This window comes from Triticum dicoccoides, chromosome 4B (assembly GCF_002162155.2).
Source record: "Triticum dicoccoides isolate Atlit2015 ecotype Zavitan chromosome 4B, WEW_v2.0, whole genome shotgun sequence".
Lineage (NCBI taxonomy): Eukaryota > Viridiplantae > Streptophyta > Magnoliopsida > Poales > Poaceae > Triticum > Triticum dicoccoides.
In genome coordinates this window covers 76741300-76747519 of record NC_041387.1, presented here as the reverse complement: position 1 = coordinate 76747519, position 6220 = coordinate 76741300, and positions in this window count along the sequence as shown.

The following is a 6220-nucleotide window of genomic DNA, read 5'->3' as shown; positions in this document are numbered from 1 at the left end:
TGCAGCCACACTTTAGTCCGCCAGATGGTTGGAAGTTTGAAAGAAATACCCTCGTCTCTGTTGTGCTGCCTCCTTGGCCAACACAGCTCTTCAGTTCACCGGCGAGCTAGAAACCGAAGCACGGGACGAGGGAGGGGAGGAGAGCTCACGAATGGAGGGAGAGGGGCGCAAGTGGGGCGAAAATACTAGGAAGCGCAGTCTTCGTCAAACGTTGGTTTGTTTGGTTGATGCGGACGACAGGGCGAATTTGTGGCGAAGATCCATGAAGGGAAAGACGGTCGCCGTCTGAGCAGGACGAGAAGGCACCAACAAAAATGGGAATGTGGCTGTAGCCCTGAAAAACATATGTCGGCTCGTTTAGAACCGCACAAGCACCCACACGTACTAAACGAGCAGCAATGGATTATCGTTCATGGGTCTTTCAGTCCAAGTGACCGCTCGGTCCTAAGGATGGTAACAAAGCACATCGTCTTCTTACAGGGCATGCGCACCTTTTCTTTGGAAAAATATCCAGCGTATTTTTTTTCGATAAAGGGTGTTTTTTATTGACTCAAAATATAGCATCGAGGAATACACCCAGCGCATGTATGAGAGTATAAGAGTTCATCAAAAATACGAAACATCTCAACCATAATAAAAACTACATCAAGGTCTCTAGACCGTTGAACGGCTTCTACAGCCATCAACATGTCGATGTGCACAGCTCACATGTGATTTTTAGGCATTTTCGGGTGCAAACGAGTGCACAGATCACGAAGTGAATGAACGATGAAGTAGGGCTGAGTAAATCTGTGCCGCTGCGAATTTTTGGATAACTTCGTCAATCTTAAGATGCCGTGCTGACTCGGCATCTCGAAGGTGGTCGTAGGAGTAGGGTGTGCATACGTATTCATGGGTGTACATGAGCATGTCATTGTATTGTACAGTATTCAGAGAAAAAAAACTGAACCAAGGTTCTATTTTATTATCGCTTGTATATGTTCTGTGCGATTTCCATGATTATCTTAACTTTCTTTGTTTGCCCCTGCGAGCTGCCTCTTATCTCTTCCCATGCGTGTGTATTTAAAGCCCTAATTGAGAAATGCACTGATTATTTACACGGTGCCCACGTCTCCGATACCAACTCGCACGCGACGTCGATTTAGGTTTTGAGAGTAAACTCGCGCGTGGGGCGGAAAGAAAAAAAGTTAGGGTAAAGCCCCGCACGTCGCCGTCTCTCTTCCCCCAATGGCACAGCGGATCTCCTCGACGCCGTGCGACGCGTCCTGCTGCGAGGCGACAGAGGCGGCGCCGCTGCTGGACGTCGAGAAGGGCGTGCCCGAAGAACGCGCCACGTCGTCGCCGGCGGACGATGGGGGCGTGGAAACGTCCGGCTGCCGGCGCTTTTTCCAGGTAACTAACCACGAAGCCCCCCACAAAAAATAGCAAGTCGTTGTGCGGTGGACGTGCTACCTGAAACTGAATTTGCTCGGTGCATGTAACTAACTGAATTCTGCAGGGGTTCTTGGCCGTTGTGTGGCTGTACATGGTGAATCAGATGAGGAAAGATTATAGCGCTTCTTATGGTAGTGATCGCCTTTACTGTCGCCAACGTGTTTCACTTGGTCAGCACACAGCCTGCGTATCCTCCGGCATAATCTACCCCGTGTTTCACTGATTTGTTTGGTAGCCCACTTTTACCTAATAAAGTACTTATTCGTCAACGAATAAGTGTGCATATAATTTTTTTTAGGACAGATTATGAAGTGGGGTAAAAAAATAGCACGGTGGAAAGGAGCAAGCCACCATCTCTCTTCTCTTTAACTACCTCAACCTCAATGAGCTAAGTGCATGTTGAAGTGAGTAGACCATGTGTTGAATGTTATTGGTCTTTATTACCGTGTGATGTGAGAGAACCATTTTTTTCTACTTTAAAGCGTATTGAGAAGATAAAAATACACTCTTTTGTGGACAATTTCAATTATCAAACTTACACTTATTCATGGATGAAGAGAGTATATCGGATTTGAGGCGCTTCTACATATTTTGACTTGGGCAACTGGCCAAACAACACTCCTCCTAGCTACACGTCACCCCGTTGATCTCTAAAAAGATTAGCCGGGTCGTGAGCAGCTGGATCCACCGCGTCGTAGCCACTAGATCCAACTTATGAGCTTTGCAACATGGGTTATGTTGTGCTCGCTGGTTGAAACATGGACCATGTTGCACTCATATTTGCACTAACGAGTGTTTTGCAACATGAGCCATGTTGAGTTCGGAGGTTTGCAACATTACTCATTTTGCGCTCAGCCGTCGCCACCGCACAACATTGCCTGTGTTGAGGTCGTTGCCCACAGAAACATCTCCGACGAGCTGGCATCATTGGCACCTCCCGCAACACCTCGTCATTCCTGCTCACAGCCTTGGCTTGTAGCTTCGGTCGGTCGTTCCTCGCTCATAGTGGCTGAGTGGTCGGTGTTGCGATCGGAGCTCCTTCACAGCTTTGGCTGTCCGTCTTCTCCAACAACAGTGGTGGTGTAGCATGTAACGCCCCGAGACCGATGCTCCAGATGCCTTCTATTTATTTTAGTTGTTGCCGTGTGTTTATTATGTTTGTTGCATTATCATAATTGTTTGGCATATTTCATTCCTATATGTTTATGCCATGATCATGTTGAGTGCCTTGTCATATATTTGCTTCTTGCACCATGCTCATCTCACTTGTTATGTTGCATTGTACCCTTGTCATATTGCATTTCATCATGCTCATCATGTGGGTTGCATTCTTCATGTTGTGTGTGCATCAGTCCTTACTATCTCTCTCTCAAGCCATATGCCCATGTATCATCACCTCTCCCTTCCTTCTTCCTTCATGTTTTTGCAAGTGACATTATTCCCTCCATTAATGTTCATTTATTTCATGGTTATCTTACTCCATGCCTTATACCTCTCTGCCAAGTTTCATCCCATTTGGAGTTGTTTTGGTAGGGTTAAAAAATGACTCAAGTTTGAATTAAATTCAAACTTGAATTATTTTTCTGTCCTTAAAAAATGCCCAAAGCAATTTATTCAAATTCTGCACAAATTCTGGACTCTAGGGATATTCTCATATCTATTTGAACCCCCTCCATTGTTCCTGTGCTTTTCTGTCTTGTTTTTCTATCTGAAGAAAAGAGAAGAAGGGAAGCAACAGTGGCAACAGTGCAACCCACCAGCACCCGCACCGCACCCACCTGGGCCTCCTCCCTCCCGGACCAACCCAGCTGCGCTCCAGCAGCCCATCCAGCCCATGCGTACAGAGGCGTCGTCAACCTCCTATACGGTAGGACATCCAGACGCACCACGTCGACAACCTTGGTGATTTGACGGCCGTCCGGCGCCCTAGAGGCCTATAAATCATGTCCTAGCCCTAGTTCCAACCTCCCTCATCTACTTCTAACCCCTATCCTTCCTTTGTCACCGCCTAGGTAAGGCTCCATGTCCTCGCCATCGCCGTGCCCGTCATGACCCGAGCGAGCAAGAGCTCGAGCTCGGGGTAGCCTCTTCGCCGCGCCTCCGACCCCCTCGGCCGCCGTGGAGAGGACCGTCAAGTCCCTCTCTGTCCCCTGCTTCCACACACGCGCGGCAATGGCGGAGCTGGGGGTATTCCTGGGAATTCCCTGGAATACCAAAGAATTTCCAGCAAAAGAATTACTACAGGTATTATACCGTAAAGACTTCGCCAGTTAGCCCACGAGCCCAAACGCTCCACGGCAGCCCGCAGCCACGCACGGTAATAAACACAGGCGAGTGGGCTTCTGGTCAGGCGCGCGAGCAGCCGACCGCACGAGCACCTCGTTTCCCTCCCTTGAATAGATGCCCAAATCGAATCCCCTTTTCCAAACCTAGCACTTGTAGCTCCGGTGATCGGCGGCCGGCCCTCTCCTACCTTCCTGTCCCTCCCCTCCCCTCCAGTCCAGCCGGTCATCTCCCTCGCTCCCTCCCCTGCCCTCGGCCTCCGGCGTCAGCCCTTCCGAGCGCGGCGACAGCCGGTGATGACCCACAAGTATTGGGGATCTATCGTAGTCCTTTCGATAAGTAAGAGTGTCGAATCCAACAAGGAGCAGAAGGAAATGACAAGCGGTTTTCAGTAAGGTAATCTCTGCAAGCACTGAAATTGTAGGTAACAGATAGTTTTGTGATAAGATAATTTGTAACGGGTAACAAGCAATGAAAGTAAATAAAGTGCAGCAAGGTGGCCCAATCCTTTTTGTAGCAAAGGACAAGACTGGACAATTTCTTATAATGAGAAAAGCGCTCCTGAGGACACATGGGAATTATCGTCAAGCTAGTTTTCATCACGCTCATATGATTCGCGTTCGGTACTTTGATAATTTGATATGTGGGTGGACCGGTGCTTGGGTACTGCCCTTCCTTGGACAAGCATCCCACTTATGATTAACCCCTATTGCAAGCATCCACAACTACAAAAGAAGTATTAAGGTAAACCTAACCGTAGCATGAAACTAGTGGATCCAAATCAGCCCCCTATGAAGCAACGCATAAACTAGGGTTTAAGCTTCTGTCACTCTAGCAACCCATCATCTACTTATTACTTCCCAATGACTTCCTCTAGGCCCAAATAATGGTGAAGTGTCATGTAGTCGACGTTCACATAACACCACTAGAGGAGAGACAACATACATCTCATCAAAATATCGAACGAATACCAAATTCACATGACTACTAATAGCAAGACTTCACCCATGTCCTCAGGAACAAACGTAACTACTCACAAAGCATATTCATGTTCATGATCAGAGGAGTATTAATATGCATTAAGGATCTAAACATATGATATTCCACCAAGTAAACCAATTAGCATCAACTACAAGGAGTAGTCAACACTACTAGCAACCCACAGGTACCAATTTGTGGTTTTGATACAAGATTGGATACAAGAGATGAACTAGGGTTTTGAGAGGAGATGGTGCTGGTGAAGATGTTGATGGAGATTGACCCCCTCCCGATGAGAGGATCGTTGGTGATGATGATGGTGATGATTTCCCCCTCCCGGAGGGAAGTTTCCCCGGCAGAACAGCTCCGCCGGAGCCCTAGATTGGTTCCGCCAAGGTTCCGCCTCTTGGCGGCGGAGTTTCGGCCCGTAAGCTTGCTTATGATTTTTTCCAGGGTGAAAGCCTTCATATAGTAGAAGATGGGCACCGAAGGGCCACCAGGGGGCCCACGAGACAAGGGGCGTGCCCAGTAGGGGGGGGGGCGTGCCCCCCACCCTCGTGGCCAGGGTGTGGGCTCCCTCTGGTACTTCCTTTGCTCAATAATTCTTATTAATTCAAAAAACGACTTTCGTGGAGTTTCAGGACTTTTGGAGCTGTGCAGAATAAGTTTCCAATATTTACTCCTTTTCCAGCCAGAATTCCAACTGCCGGCATTCTCCCTCTTCATGATAAACCTTGTAAAATAAGAGAGAATAGCCATAAATATTGTGACATAATGTGTAATAACAGCCCATAATGCAATAAATATTGATATAAAAGCATGATGCAAAATGGACGTAATCAACTCCCCCAAGGTTAGACCTCGCTTGTCCTCAAGCGGAAGACGATATCGAAAAATATGTCCACATGTTTAGAGATAGAGGTGTCGATAAAAATAAAATACGGACATGAGGGCATCATGATCTCTCTTATAACAACAACACATATAGATTTTGTCATATGATTTCTTATGCTCAAGTAATAATCTATTCACAATGTCAAGTATGGTTCAGAAACTTCATTGAGAACTAACAAACGATAATCTCAGTCATTGAAGCAATTGCAATTTATCATAACATCAGAAAGAGTCAAGAATAGAGCTTTTTAGCAAGTCCACATACTCAACTATCATATAGTCTTCTACAATTGCTAACACTCACGCAATACTTATGGTTATGGAGTTTTAATCGGACACTGAGAAAGATAGGGGCTTATAATTTCGCCTCCCAACGTATTCACCTTTGGGTGATGTCAACAATAATAGTTCATGCTAACTTACATCCAATTGGATATATATATCAGGATCTTTCCAACACGAGGTGCTTGCCAAAGGATAAAATGAAAAAGGGAAAGGTGAGGATCACCTTGACTCTTGCATAAAGTAAAAGATAGGCCCTTCGCAGAGGGAAGCAGAGGTTGTCATGTGCTTTTAGGGTTGGATGCATAAAATCTTAATGCAAAAGAACGCCACTTTATATTGCCACTTC